The following is a 16,466-nucleotide window of genomic DNA, read 5'->3' as shown; positions in this document are numbered from 1 at the left end:
ATATAGGGATTTTATTTGTCACTGCTCTATCCCCAGTGCCTGGCACATGATAGATGCTCAATAAGTATCTGTGAAGCAAAAAAGAATGTATATCTTTCAATGGAGAAGACCCATACCTTTTATCAGATTAAAAGGGGCCTGAGACCCAAAATGGTTAATAATCAATCACTATGTGTTAGTTGCTCAGTCATGTCTGACTCTTTGCAACCCATGGGCTGTAGCCTGCCAGGCTCCTCTGTCCATGGGATTCTCCAGGCAAGAATACTGGAGTGGGTAGCCATTCCCTTCTCCAGGGTATCTTCCCAACCCAGGGATCCAACCTAGGTCTCCTGCATTACAGGCAGATTCTTTATCATCTGAGCCACCAGGGAAGCCCCAATAATCACTATCCCGAGTCTAAATCTGCCTTCCTGAAACGTATACCCATTAGGCCTAGTTCAGCTATTTGGAACCTGGTACAAAGGGGACAGGCTACAGATGTTTGCCAAGTGAATGAAAGTATAAGACAAAATAAGTCTACTCCCTCTTCTCTGTGCTAGCTTTTGGTTGGCTTGGAGAAAGTCATCATGTCCTTCTAAATCATCTCTTCTGCAAGGCAAAAACTCTTAATTTGTCATGGTTTCCAAACCCACCTGCTTTGCTCTCTCGTGGACAAGCTCTGATATGGATGTTCTCCTCCACATGTCTTCAGTGGCAAGTAGATAATTTTTAAAAACTGAGATAGACCAGTTGTGAGACAATGGCAAGTAGTGGGACCTGTGGAGTCCATGTAGTTGTCTAAAGATATTCACATTCAAACTCAAGACAAAATATATTTACAGGTCAATTTTGTCCCATGAGGTGAAAGTTTGCAAATCTAATAATTTGGAACAGTTTGTCAACACTCCCTTCACATTTTCCTCACTCCATGACCTCACCTTTGTCCTCCCTCATAAGCCCAACTATTAAGTCACATAAAACTATGCTCTGCTTCTCAAATACCCCTTGTGATTTCTTGCTCTTATTCCTTTACGCATATGGCTCTCTCTGCATAAAATATCTATGTGGAATATTCCCTATTTGTCTCTCCAGATCTACTTTAAAAAAAAATAGTCTTTATTTTTTAGAGCAGTTCTAGGCTCACAGAAAAATTGAGAGGAACATATAGAGAGTTTCCGGATACTCTCAGTGGATCCACTTTTCACCCTTCTCCATTCTTTCCCTGTACCTCCGGAGGCTGACCTTTATGGACTGTATTAACTGACTTTCTTCCATGAATTCTCATTGGATATGGCCAATGAGAATCATTAACAAAGAATTGGAAGGAATTCCCTGGCAGTCCAGTGGTTAAGAATCCGCGTTTCCACTTCAAGGGGCATGGGTTTGATCCTTGGTCGAGGAACTAAGACCCCACAGGATATAAGGCACGGCAAAAAACAAAATAAACCCAAAGGAGACCAGAAGCAGATTAAAATATGAATATTTACTCTCCTATGCTCCTCTCTGTGGAATGTTAGCAGTTTGGTTGAGTCCTTCTAGAAGAATCTATCATAGGCCACAGACTTTTTTTGGCAGCCATCTTTTATAGCTACAGCTACTCTTTCTGGGTTCTGATAACTGCTCCTTCCTCTTGGCCCTTCAGGTATAAAGGTGGTAAAGGCTCCCTGGGCTGTCTCACCATCCTTTCTTGATTTCCCTTAACCCTGCTCATATGGTTGTAAACAGTCCCATCATTAAACTCCCCTCATGTTTCCTGTTTGAGTGTGCTGTTTGTTTCCTACTAGACTCTGGACTGCTACCATGGCCTGGTGTCTATTCAGTGAACTCCACTTTGTTCAGGTCCCAGCTCCCCTGTGAGGCTTCCCTGAGTGCCCTTCCTTCTGAGAAAGTTAGATATTTCCCCAGCTCCTTGAGAACATTTCTTATAGCACTCTGATTATTTATGCATGTCTCTCCCATTAGATCTTGAGCTTCTTATGGCAGGGAATGAAGCTTATTCATCATTATTGTCTCAGCTCCTGGCCAAGCACATACTTGGTACATGCTAGTTATCTTTTCTTTTGGAGAGACAGAGGATGAAGTTGGAGAGGGAGTGTTTGTTTTTCTCTTTATTCAAATTATGTATTTTTAAAAGAAATGCCTACCTATTATTTTTTAAATTATAACTAAAGGAAAAAGAGTGAACTAAAAGTCTATCCCTCATATCCATGCTAGAATTAATCATAGTAATGGTTTGTGGTGGGCATCCTTCCAGTATCTTTTCTGTGTACAAAAATGCACATATTTATATATACACAATATAGACACCCATCTCTGCTTCTTGCTTTTTTTCACTTAACAATGCAACAGTCTGTATTCTATGTCAGCTCATATAGGTATGCAGACCTACTTCATTATTTTTTATAGCTGAATTGTATTCCATTTGAAAAATATATCATAATTTATTTAACAAATCCCCTATCATTGGACAGTTAGTTATCTAATATTGGTCCCTATTAGAAGCAATGATTCTCAAAACACAGGGACACACTGGAAAAAATTTAACCACAAAATATATAGCTGCACTCAAGAAGCAAGAAAGGAAAACTTCCAGATTCCGGAAACAAAAGTAGAACTTAAAATCCTAGCAATGAACACAAATTGAAGTGTCACAATTCACAGGGATAATGGAACCAGAAAAGCACCTTGTAGACTGAGGTTTGGGGTCCTCCAAAGGGCTTGGAATTGACTTAGAACTGTGCTTCCTGCACAAAACAAGGAGCAGTGGAGACCTGCCGAATGGGTGAATTGGTGAATTGAAACCACCTTTGTCAAATAGGCAGATGCACAATAATAACAAATCTTGATCAGTACACACAATGTGCCAGGTACTGTTCTATATATTTTACATGTATTAATTTCTTTAATCTTGACAAAACCCCATTAAGGTAAGTACTGTTATAACCCCCATTTTACAAATAAGGGAGAAAATGTTTAAGTATTAATAAATTGCTTAAGGTCACACTGCTAGGAAGTAGTAGGTATAAGATTCAGGTATCCTGACTCCAGGATCCATGCTATACTACGTCACTACAAATAAGATGTAGGCCATCTTCCCTAGGACAGGGGTGAAAATAAACTCACCTCTAAGAAGTTTAAAATGTTTAAACCTGAGCTAAAAACTGGTATGAGACCCAAATTCACAGTGCCCATTTATTTCAGAAACCCTGAGCTGAGAACTTTACATAAAAACTTTTCCAGTACTGGGAATGCCATAGAACTCTGGTAGGGGCAAATTAAAAACTGCCCACAGGGTCACCTCTTCAACTCAGAGTAAAATCCTCACAGAATGTAGCTCCTGCAGAAGATAAGCTCACATAGACAATTATAAAGCACATGAAGAAACTCATTACAATAAAAGTTAGTCAATATACACAAGAAATGGGAGAATTCAATTCCAAGGAATTATGGACAATACAGCAATCTAAAAAGACTTCAAAATATTGTATATTTAAAGGTTTAAAGAGGAAAAAACTCCAGAATACACACATACATATATGTATATATATATATATATACATTTACAATATATATATACACATTTACATCATATACAATATGGTATATGTTATATATGGACTTTGCTGGTGGCTCAGATGGTAAAGAATCTGCTTGCAATGTGGGAGACCTGGGTCCGATCCTTGAGTTGGGAAGAATATATTTATGTATGTGTATATATACATATATATATATATATTCCATCAAAGAATATATATATATATTCCATCAAAGAATATATATATATATATTCCATCAAAGAATATATATATATATTCCATCAAAGAATATATATATATATATATATATATATATATATATGAAAGGGATTCCTTGGTGGCTCAGACGGTAAAGAAACTACCCACAATGCGGGAGACCCAAGTTCAATCCCTGGGGCAGGAAGATCCCCTGGAGAAGGAAATGGCTACCCACTTCAGTATCCTTGCCTGGAGAATTCCATGGATAGAGGAGCCTGGCAGGTTACCGTTCATGTGGTGGCAAAGAGTTAGACACGACTGAGCGACTAACACTTACGAAAGAAAAGTTCTAGAAATGAAGACTACAGAAAATATGGGATGATCATTGGAAGACATTAGTTCTCATCCCATTGAAACATTACAAAGTTAGCTGACAGGTTAAGCTACCAATAAAGCATGAGTGAGGGAAGAATTAGTGAAATAAATAAAGCTGAGATATTCATAGAATATAGCACAACACTATAAAAATGCTAAACATGAAAGAGAAATTAGAAGATACAGGTGATAGAATAAGAAGCTCCACATACATCTAGCAGAAATTCCAGAAGAGAAAAAAACAGGAAGAAGTAATGTTTGAAGAGCAATGGCTGTGAATTTCTCAGAACTCATAAGACATGAGTCAGGTTAAAATCCTGTATCTAATCCTAAACAGAATAAATGAAGACAAATTGATAACTTCTAGATGCATCATGATGGAACTTCAGGACATCAAGGATAAAAGGAAAATCTCAAAGCTTACTAGAGACAAATAATACTGCACGGTATTTCTGTGGGATAAATTCTTAAAGGTGGAATTTCTGGAACAGAGGATAAGCACTTTGAAAAGAGATGGATGTGTTTGGAATGAATGAGTGAGTGAATTAATGAGCCAGTGGAGGCATTATTTCTCTCAATCTAGGCATGATATTCCCTTTAGAATAGCCTGAGATTGTATCTCCCAGCCATCTATCTATTTATACATTTGCAACTGCATCACTACTATTGATTCATATTGAGCAGGAGGCCAATTAAAATCCCCAGGACTTTTTCAAATGAAGGGCTGTCAAATGAGTCCTTCTCTAGTGTGTATTTAGGCAATTAATTTTTAAAACTCGGATGTAGAACTATTTGGTTGCTGGTGAGATCATTGAGAGCTGGAGCCATTAAAGCAGGCTTCCTACAGGAAGTAAGACTTCAGCTGAGCAGAATTTATTTCATTTTTGTTTATTTATTTATTTGGCTGTGCTGGGTCTTAGTTGCGGCATGTGGGATTTTTTAGTTGCAGCATATGGGATCTAGCTCTCTGATCAGGGAGCAGACCCAGGACTCCTGCATTGGGAGCACAGAGGGTTAGCCACTGGACCACCAGAGAAGTTCCATAAGTAGGATTTATTTTAGATAGAAGGGATACAAGAGAGCTTCTAAGTTTGTGGGATGGAGCTAACAGGAGTGATGAGGTGCACGAATAAGCCATAGACTAGGAAATGAGCTTGGGGTGAATGTGTGAAAGTGGGGGGAGTAAAGAGAGTTCAAAGGCAAGGTGGGAATAGATTATGGAGGGCCTGGAAAGCCAGGCGGTATGTTTGGACTTGATATCAATTGGGAGCCACTTCAGCCTTTTAGAAAGGAAATTATGTTATCTGGCCAGCCAAAGAAACATGAACTCATCCTGGAAGGAGTAAGGAGACTGGATGAAATCACTGCTAACAGGTTATCCAGACAAGTAGTCAAGCTCATGAAACAGGTCAGAGACAACGGGATGACTTGGTGTTGAAACTATGTGTAATCAAACTATCAGCAAGGCTGAAAGTGGTGTTTAGAAAGAACAGTCTTAATAGCAAACTCAACATGCTTTAGAGCTGGATGCAGGAGAGCAAGAGACAGAAGTGGAGAGTGGCATATCTACAAGAATAAGTATTAGAAATTCTTATTCTAGTGCCGGCTCTACCTTCTGCTCACCACATGCAAATTATTTAAACATTGTGGTTAGTTTCCTCACCTGAAAATCTACTGGAATATAAGTTCTAGAGTCGGGAGTCTAGAGAGTTGTAACCAGTTCTGCTTTATTCACCATGGTATCCCTAATCCCTAGTATAGGGCCTGGCAGTTAGTAGAACCTCACTAAATAGTGGTTGAATAGATGAACGAATGAACAAATGAATGAATGAATGAACTAATGTTTGCCCTGTCTGCTTCATGGAGTTATTGTAAGATTCAGATGAGATCAGGGATGGGAAATTATTACATGAAATTAAAACACTAAACAATCCTATGGTAAAATACTAGAGTTACTACTGAGAAGTTTATTTTTTTAAATTAGATTCTAAGACTGGTTAGAGTACATTAAAGGTAAAGTGAATGGTGGGCTAAGGATATCAAGTTTTCTTAGCATGGAAAGTAAGAAGAATAGCAAAAATGTAAGACACTTCAAGCGATTTCCTCAATTTAGGTAAAGAACACATCAGGATCTGTGTTCTGGACCGTGTTCTATCCTTTGCACTCAATGTGTTCATGGTAGGGGTAATAATGGTGTTAATTACAGTTAACATTCTTTGACTATGTACAATGTGCTATGTCCTATCTGTCCTTAAAAAAATCCCTGCAAAGAAGGTATTAGGTTGGTACAAAAGTTCTAATGATAATATTTCCATCCTATACATTTTATTGAAATACAGTTGACTTAAAATTGTATTAGTTTCAAGTGTACAACATAGTGATTTGATATTTTTATAGATTACATACCATACAAAGCTATTATAATATTGTTGAAAGTTATCACATTATAATAGAATATGTTCTGTGTGTTGTACATTATACCCCTGTGACTTATTTTTTTATAACTGGTAGTTTGTACCCCTTAGTCCCTTTCACCTATTTCATCCATCCCCCTACCCCCTCCCCATTTTAGAGATGAGGAAACTGAGGCTCAGAGAGGTGAAATGACTTGCTTAGAGCCATAATGAGGAGGCTGCAGAGTTAGAAATTTTATCTCAACTCTGTTTGTCTCTGAAGACAGTGGGAAGAAGCTGAGGGTAAACAGATTTCTTCACACCATAAGGATGTCCTCACTAGGAGACAGAGGAGTCCAACGATGGAATGGACTGCCTCCTAAGCTAATGAGTTTCTCTTCATTGGAAGCAGAATTACCACCTAATTTGCTGGGCCCAGCACAAAATGAAATAGCCATATGCCCATTAAACAAGCTCTGACTGGAAGTCTTCAAGCATGAGTGAGAGAGCCTCTAGACAGGGATGTTAGAGAGAAGAGCTGACAGGAGCTGAGGCACTGGACCAGATGACCTTAATCTGAGATTCTATTTTCCCAAATGGGTCAGGGGAGCTTCCTGAGGTGGTTGGCTGACATGATACCTCAAAGGCCTTCAGATGAGGCAGAATTCTACGGGGTGATGCAGAGATCCATGGTGTTGTGATCATCTGGGGTACAAAAAACATGGTCTTCCCTGTCAGGAAGCATGAATCTTCAGGAGAAACCAAAAAAGAGACCCTTTAAGGGGGTTAAGAGGCACAAACCTGCAGTCACAAAGCAAATAAGCCCTGGGGATGTAACATACAGCATAAGGTATATGGGCAATAATATTGCAGTAACTTAGTATGGAGACAGATGGCTACTATACTTATTGTGGTGATCATTTCATAATGAATGCAAACATCAAATCACTGTGTAGTACACCTGAAACTAACATAGTAGTATACATCAACAATACTTCAATTGAAAACAAACAAACCTCTTTTAGTGGCGGTGAGGCATCATAGAAAGAGTCGGATGTGGGTTCAAATCTTCGCTCTGCCACTTCCTAGCTAGTGCATGCCTTTCAACAGTCACTTAAAACTCTGACACTGTTCTCTCACCTACAACATGACCATAGTGACTTCCCTTCTGAGTTGTGGTGAGATTCCATTGAGATGATTCAAGTCAAGTGCATCTGGCACTTGATAAGTCCACAATGAATATTAGTCATTGTTTCTTTCTGTTACTGAAGGAGGTATGACATTTGGTCATTTGCTTCTCCTTGAGCACTTCTTGAGCTTGTCTTTGAGCTCAGTAGATAAGTCTTTCAGATCCCACCTCAGGACACAGAAACTCCTTCTCACTTGGGTCTTCCTAATCACAACCCAATACTGGCAGTGGGCTATGGGTGAATGTAGAACAGAGCTGCTAGTGGACAGTAGTAATGAAACTTCAAGGGAAATAAGACTCTCAAGGTTTTCCCTCACCCTGAAGATATTCCATCACAGAAGACAGCTATTTAAATCCAATCTTGAAATCCTGCCAGGATAATGTTTCACTTACGCCGACTTTTCACAGGATCAGTAAGAATAAAATTCACTCCTGCCAGGCAAATTATATCTGTTAACCACTTGGGAGAGGAAGAACCTTAATACCCCTCTATTTGCCTGTAAGACCTCTGTCCACCTATTCATAATTCTGTGAAACAGCCAGCATAGCAGAGCACAGATGCCCTAAGTTTTCTAGGAACTTCATTGTGCCTTACGTGGTACAGAAAGAATGGAATGAAAACTAAGGGAACATTGCAGTAAGTCACTGAATAGCTTGGCTTCTTTTTTGTTTTTCTTTTAAACAACACCCAAAAGCAAACCATTAATTAACTGGGCAAAAGGCTAGAACTATTATATACTAATCCCCACCCCTCTATGTTCATGTGCTGCAGAGTATTTTCTTACTCAGGACAGGTGGAACAGTTCTTTTGCTTCTGTTTGAAAAAATGCTTTTCATTTGGCCTCAGGCTCATCTGATAACTTCCCTTTCCACTAGATTACATAAGTCATACATCATCACCAATTTTGATTTGTACAGGGAGTCTGGATTTTAATATCTACCCTCACCTCCAGTATCTCTCCACTTTTGTCCTTTAGTTCAGGAGCCTGGTTTCCTTGTGGACATTCATTTTGAAATCTGACATACTTATCCTGTTCAGTTTCTTCTGCCATGGTGTGGCACAGTTCAGTGGCTATAAATATGAAACATGTCCATTATGACTTATCTTTGGGGGGTGGGGGAAGTCCTTAATGTTGGAGAGAGAAACAGAGTAGGTTGTGAAAGTTCACTGAATGTTTATTTAACTGATGGTCCTACTCTTTCACATCCCTCCCCTGCCACCCATTCCCTGGACTACTACCTTAGCTCAGTTCTTTCTCCCTTACTCCTGGACAGTGGTGATAGCCTTCTAACCAGGTCCTCCAGGTCCAGCTTCATCCTCTTCAAATGATCCTAAACATAGCTGCCAGTCATCTCTCTAGGCCTCGGCCCTTAGCTAATGATCTTTAGTGGCCACCCCTTTACCTAGTGGGTAACACACAACCTCCTCATCCTGGCATTCAAGGCTCTCCACAGAATACGTTCTCACTGATTTTCCTTTCCAGCCTTCTCTGCCCTTCCTCTTTTGCACACAGCTTTGGTTTCAGCCAAACCCGACCACTTCTTGTTTCCAGAGCACACCCTCTGCTCTCCCACTTCAGTGTTTCTCCCACCTGGAATCAACTTCCTTCCAGCAAATCCTCTATTCACAATCCTATTCATTCTTTAGTACTCATGTCAAATGCCTCCTACTTTATGAAGCCTTTCCAGGATCCTTCAGCTGGATGTGAACTTTCTTTTCTGTGGACTTCTACAGCATTTAGAATTTCTTTTAAGACACTCATCATATGATGCTTATTATGGTTATAGGTATTATAATAATTACTTAGTATTTTGAGTGCTCACTATGTGCCAGATACTGTAGGCATTATATTTTATGTATTATATATATATATTGTTGTTGTTCAGTTGCTAAGTTGTGCCCAACTCTTTGCAACCCCATGGACTATAGCCCACTAGGCTCCTTTGTCCATGGGATTTCCCAGGTAAGAATATTGGAATGGGTTGCCTTTTCCTCCTCCAGGGAATCTTCCCAAACTAGGGATTGAACCCATGTCTCCTGTATTGGCAGGTGGATTCTTTACCACTGTGCCACCTGGGAAGTCCATTATATATATTACAGGTTCTCAAATTTTTTGGCTGCAGGACTTTTAGATGATTAAAAATTATTGAGGACCTCAAAGGGTGTTTATTTGGCTTATATTTGTCGATATTTACCTCCTTAGAAATTAAAATTGAGAAATTTTAAAAAATTGTTTATCAGTGTATTAAAATAGTACTAAACCCATGGCTTATGTTAATATACAAATCTTTTTAATGAGAAATGACTACATTTTCAAAAACCAAACAAATTCAGTGAGAAAAATAGCACTATTTTTCGTTTTACAAATCTTTTAAACACCTGGATCAATAGAAGCTAGCTGTATTCTCATATCTGCTTTTGTATTCAATCAACAGATCATATAACACATCATATAGTCTCTGGAAAACTCCATTATACGCTTGTGAGAAGTTGAGAATGCCAAAAGTAAGATGCGACTGAGTATTTTTATGAAAATAGTTTTGACCTCACAAATCTCCAGGAGTTCCTGACCTATGCATTGAGAACTGTTTGTTGTCATTAAAGAGCTAACATATATGAAGTGGTTAGAATAGTGCCTGACACATAATAAGCAGTATATAAGTGTTTGCTATTATTATCTTCCTGATCCTTGCAGTCCTCCCCCAACATGAGGTAAGTTTTATTATCCCCATTTTGCAGGTGGGAAAACCAAGGCACAGAGAAGTTAAATAACTTCCCCAAGGTTATGCAGGTAGTAACAGGCAGAGGCAGAACTGGGACTTGAAGTCACTAAGTCTTCACTCAGCACCTGGGCTCTTAAGCACTTTGCCAGACTGCCTCTTCACCTACTGAGTGAAGGAGTTCAGGGCAAATGTAATGTGTTTTCATTATCTATATCCCCAAGATCTGATTCTGACCCACTGAACCTTGAGTAATCCTGGCATTTTTGAATGGCTGTTGGAAAGCAGTCTCTAAAAGTTAAATCTTGAGGGTGTTGAAACTGACCCTGAGGGTCTATGGAAGGTCAGAAAGTTAAAGGAGAAATCCATGCACTTTGGAATAAGACAGACATGGATGGTTTCCAGCATCAGTTCTCTCACTGCCTAGCTGTGTTATTTTAGTCTGGTTTTAACCTCAGTTTTGTCTTCTGTAAAATGGTGATAATAAACTTTCTCATAGGCTGTTATATGGATTAAATGTGATAATGTATGTAAAGCACCTGATACATAATAGATGCTCAGTAGCAGTTAGCTTGCTTTATTCTTCTTTGGATCTCACTAGTATGTAACCTCCAGGAAGGCAGGGATTTTTGTCTGTTTCGGTCACTGCTATATTGCTGGAGCTCACAACCGTGCCTGGTCCACAGTAGGTGCTCAATAAATGAATGGATGGTTCTATCTGAGTCAGCACAGCACAGAATACATACCAGGTGGCTCAATATTATGCTAAATTTATTGAATTGAATAGTAGTACTGATTGGAGCAATTTCATTTCCATCAATAATAACTGCTTGTGAAGACCCCAGGGTGGAGATGATTATGTCCATAACTGCTCATCAGCTGCCAGTTGGGAGTGCCCTGGAGACTGTCCAATTCCCTTCTGTGAATTGTTCTCCAGGAAGACACATTGGAGTGGTCCTTAGAGACACTGACTCAGTGGCTGGGTGCCTCCCACGGCTGGCTCTGCCAATCTGCCAGAACATTACTTTTCTTAAGAGCAAGCACAGCTTCTTCGCATCTCCTGCTCACTCTGGCTCTCTGTTCCTGTCACTTTGCTCACCACTCAGATGACATTTTGAGCCCCTCACTGGTTTTCTCTTAACAATAGCACTGTTCTTTCACGGTACTCTGTATCACACCACCCCCATCCACTTTTCACTGCATCTTTGAATTGTTCTCTAGTGTTGATTCTTGATTGCTTTCCATTTCTCTGATAGCTTTCAGGGAGAGACTTTCCATGGTCTACTTTCTTAGTAAATGGTTTAGTAAGATTCTGATTTTCATCTGATGTAAATTCTCAGTTGAAAGACAAAGCCAAAAAGAGGATCTGCTTTTAGCTGTTCTTTTAAATTATAAGTCACGAAAGTCTTCTGTCAGATTACCGCCTTTCTGTCAAGAGATTCTTCACTTTCTCTTAGTGATAACTGTGACTTGAGAGCTAGAGAACACTGTAGCCCACCACGGCTTTCTGCACAGTCCTCATTTTCTCCTTTGGGTCCCCTCTGGGCCTCCGTTCGAGTGACCCAACTTCCCTGGCATCCGATTGACTTATTTTGAAAATAAGTCTTGTTTCCTCAACTCCCCCTGGAATGTAATTGCTGAAGTAAATAACCCCACCTTGCTGCCCCACAACACATACATACTCTCTCTGTCACACACATGCATGTGCACATGTTTGCACATGGGCACATACAGACACACTCTTGACATATTATTCTTCATTTAAATATACTGTCCGATATTGATGAATTAAAATTCAAGAATTTCTAACGCAAAATGCATGGATGGCCTTTGGGTGGTCTGTGAAGCCCGTGAAACGTATTCATTTGATAATTTATTGAGCATTTATTATATGATAGATATTGTGGTAGATGTAGGTAAACATATATAATATATTCCTCACTGTAAGTTTGAGAATAGATTATTATGATCCACACTTACTGATGAAGACTTTAGTCTCAGTGAGGGAAAATGACTGGCCCACGATCAGGCAATCAGGACTTCCTTGGTGATCCAGTGGTTTAGACGCCATGATTCCAATGCAAGGGGTGTGGGTTTGATCCCTGGTCTTGGAATTAAGATCCCACATGTCATCTGGCCAAGGGGGAAATAAAAAAGAAGGCACCAAGATCATGCAATCAGCAAGTAGTAAATCTGAGTTGGAAAGCCAGGTTGATTCCTTATCATCATCAGCTTCCAGGCACAAAGGAGCAGTTGATAGCAGTTGATGTTTCAAAAGATGAGAATGGGGCAGGGTAAGAAAGCTAGAATGAATAATATGACTAGAGGTATTGAAACAAACATAGGAAAGTGTAGCACTATGTACAAGAGTAGTAAGAGTTAAGGTTGTCAAATTATGTTGGGGACAGAGCATACAAGCTTTAGAAATTTGAACTTTTTTCCACCAACCTTATGAAGCAATGACAGATTTTGGAGTCAGACAATAGTATAATCAGAGAAGTGCTTTAGGAAGATTAATCTGATTCAGGTCTGAATTCATGCCTCCTCTATGCTGTTGATAGTATTTTTTTTAGAAAAATTCTTTGCTAAGAATTATGTATTCCATACCTGTGCTTTGGTTAGAATTCTCTCTTTGTTTTTAAATACTATAGCAAAAATTCAGAAGGCTACGTGGAAAAAACAGAGACAGAAGAAACGAACCACATGCAAACACAAGATAATTACATGCAAGTCTGGGAAGAAAGAGCACAGTGGGTCATGACGAACTTTATGGAACAGAGTGTGGGTAAGCAGTGTACCAATCATAAAGGAAAGAAACAGCAACCAAAACACCACCATCGACAACAAGAAACAAAGGCCACCAGAGTTTGGGAGACATGGGTGAGGTGGCAGAAATGGCACTTTTAGACTTTCTGATTCCTTTTCTTAAAAGAGCAGAAAAGAAACTACAAAGAATGCAGGGGAGAACCATAGAGTTGAGCGCTAGACTAAATGAGAAAAATAAAAAAGAAATAAGAAGGAAGGGTATAACCTGTATCTAGTTTGGTATGTTAGCCCACTCAGACAACCAACGCAAGCTTACTGGCGTTAGACGGCCATATTGAAAGTAGATAAGTGTCGTAAACAAATGTCCTGCTGGTAATTAGTTTGTCAAATTAGTTAGCTATCTCCTAGAGTCCTCGCTCCTCTATATTAATTTGGTCACCAAGATGTTATGTGTCTACCTCAGAAGGCTGTCCTGACTCAAGGCCCTTCTCCTGACTCCTGCTGACAGGGCCACTGTGTTAATTAAATTCCATATCCTCTCTGATCTGGGCCATTAGTCTCTTCCTCCCTCTAGTTCAGGCTTCAATCTGTCTCAAGACTGAGCTTTCTAATACTTCCCTGCTTATCAACTTTCTGTGGTGGACCACTGCCTATGGGACACAGTAGAATTCCCTCAGTTTTGCACAATGACTTGGTAAAGAACCAAAGGATTCCCCCAGGCTAGTAGATGAAGGGACAACTAAGGAACTATGTCTGGGATGAGAAACTCTTGAAACAAGCCAACTAGTAGCATTTCTATCCAGATATCAGATCATCTTTCTTTCTAGTATGTGTATATAGGGTGAGTGTGTGTTGAGTAACTTGCACTGAACTTAATGGTAGGTTGGAGAAAGGTATCTGTCTGTCTCTCTCTCTCAGATGAACCTGAGGCAGATATCCTTGTTACAATCTCCTTTCCCATCAGGGCCCATGTCCTTTCCAAAGAGTACACTCTCCCAACCTTCCTGCCCCCAAGAACTCTTATCCTTGCTTAGCAAGACTCATTTCTCAAGCTTGGAGAAAGGAAAGGACCCTTCAAAAAATCAGGGGTGAATTCAAAAGGGGGAGAATCTCCCAGTAGACATCATATTGGAGCTTGTTTTTTAGTATCAGTTCTACTGTGCACAAGGCCCTTCCCACTCTGATTACTTAGCTCACTTCTCCAGTCTCAACTTCCACTTTCACTGCTGCTCCCACCCTTTCATAATCCTGACATATTCTAGACACTAGTCATGCTGAACTTTTCAACATTCCTCAGATAAACTAGGCCTTCACAGAAGTTCATGCACATGCTGTTCCCTCTGCCCAGAACACCCTTACTCCTCTTATCTCACCAGTAAATTCCTACCCTCCTTTAAGACCCTGCACAACTATTTCATCCTGTGGGAAACCTCTCCCAAGTGCCCCAGATAGAATTCATGACCTTCTCCTTTGGGTTCCCATAGCATTTTTTCCAACCCTTATTATAGCACCATACTTATCACGGAAATGCAATGTAATGAGTAGAAGGCTAGGCTCTAAAGGCATACTGCCTGGTTTTGAGTCCTGATGGTGCTACATATGATGCTATGTGATGTTGGGCCAATTACTTCACCACCTTTTGTCTCAGTTTCCTCACCTATAAACTGGAATAAAGGAGATAATACTTATAAGGCCCTGAGAACAGAGCCTGTCAAATTGTAAATGTTGGTAGTTGACATCACGTGTGAGTGTGTGTGCTATGTCGCTTCAGTCTCATCTGACTCTTTAAAACCTTACAGACTGTAGCCCACCAGGCTCCTCTGTCCATGGGATTGTCCAGGCAAGAATACTGGAGTGGGTTGCCATGCCCTCTCCTCCAGGGGATCTCCCCGACCCAGAGATCAAACCCACATCTTTTATGTTTCCTGCATTGGCAGGAGGGTTCTTTACCACTAGCACCACTTGGGAAGCCCCAGTTGACATTATCATCTCTTCTAATGTTGTATTGTTCTTATATATATAGCATACTTGTATACACGGTATATTTTAATTATTATTCTATTATTCTTACAGCATTTTAAAACTTTTATGTGTTTATATCTTGACACTCAACCAGTTTATAAGTATTTTGAGGAGAGAAGACTTGTATTACCTTCTCCCCCATAGTATCTCGTGTAAATATAAGCTCATTAAATATTTGTTGGAGGCAGTATGTTGTAGTGGGAAAAGCATTAGAATCTTGACTCTGTTCTTAGTTGTTGTATGATCTCAATCTCCCTGAGCCTCAGTTTCCTCATCTGTAAAATGAGGATGATAATAAGTGTACCTACCCCATTGTTGTTGTTGTTTAGTCGCCAAGTCATGTCTGATTCTTTGTGACCCTATGGACGGTAGCCCACCAGGCTCCTCTGTCCATGGGATTTCCCAAACGAAAATACTAGAGTGGGTTACTGTTTCCTTCTCCAGGGGATCTTCCTGACCCAGGGATCAAACCACATTGCTTGCATTGGCAGGCGGATTCTTTACTGAGCCACCAAGGAAGCCCACCTACCGCATAGGGATGTTTTAAGGATTCAATAAGTCAGCATAGCACATGGTAAATGTTCACTAAATGGTTGTTATTATCAACTTTGTATTCCCTTGCATTTATTTTTTTTTAAACTTTTTATTTTATACTGGAGCATAAGCAATTAACAATGTGACAGTTTCAGGTGAACAGCAAAGGGACTCAGCCATACATATATATATATATATGTATATATATATATATATATCCATTCTCTCCCAAACGCCTCTCTCATGCAGGCTGCTATATAACATTGAGCAGAGTTCCCTTGCATTTGGCTTAATAAATAATTGTGCTTGATAAACAGACCTAGCTATCTTCCAGATAGGATTACTCCATATCCTCATAGGAATCAAGAGGAAAATGTGAGTCATCCACTCTGCTTCATGGGTCACTTTGAACTGGGGCACCATCTCCCAGAAAGCAACAGACATGGCCAACTGAATCACGGTAAAGTCGTTTCTATAAGGTAACCCTAAAACACTCCTGCCCTCATTGGACACAGTCTCTCCCATGCTACATACAGGTTACATACTCTTCCTATGATGGGCAGAAGAAAGAGTTAAAAATCACAGCAGAGCCAGTCTATAAATCCATTCCTTTTGCGTTTTCTTAGGCTTGCGTAGGCTTTTCCCTTTTATTTGCTAATTAACTTTCCCTCCACTCTCTTCCAGTGTAGCCCATGCCTGTGCAGACTCTCCTCATCATGGCTCCAGCAGAATAAATGGAGAGATGACAAGCAT

The 16,466-nt window shown here is 39.9% G+C and overlaps 1 protein-coding gene across 1 annotated transcript in view; it reads left to right on the top strand.

The window, feature by feature from the left end:
* The window catches only part of RTL9 (retrotransposon Gag like 9), a 129,456-nt gene that overhangs the window by 39,003 nt on the left and 73,987 nt on the right, over nt 1-16,466 (top strand). The window lies entirely within an intron of this gene.

This window comes from Giraffa tippelskirchi, chromosome X (genome assembly GCF_054371585.1).
Source record: "Giraffa tippelskirchi isolate mGirTip1 chromosome X, T2T-mGirTip1v1.2.pri, whole genome shotgun sequence".
Lineage (NCBI taxonomy): Eukaryota > Metazoa > Chordata > Mammalia > Artiodactyla > Giraffidae > Giraffa > Giraffa tippelskirchi.
The sequence above is the reverse complement of the archived record's forward strand: the minus strand, read 5'-3'. Positions and strand labels throughout refer to the sequence as shown.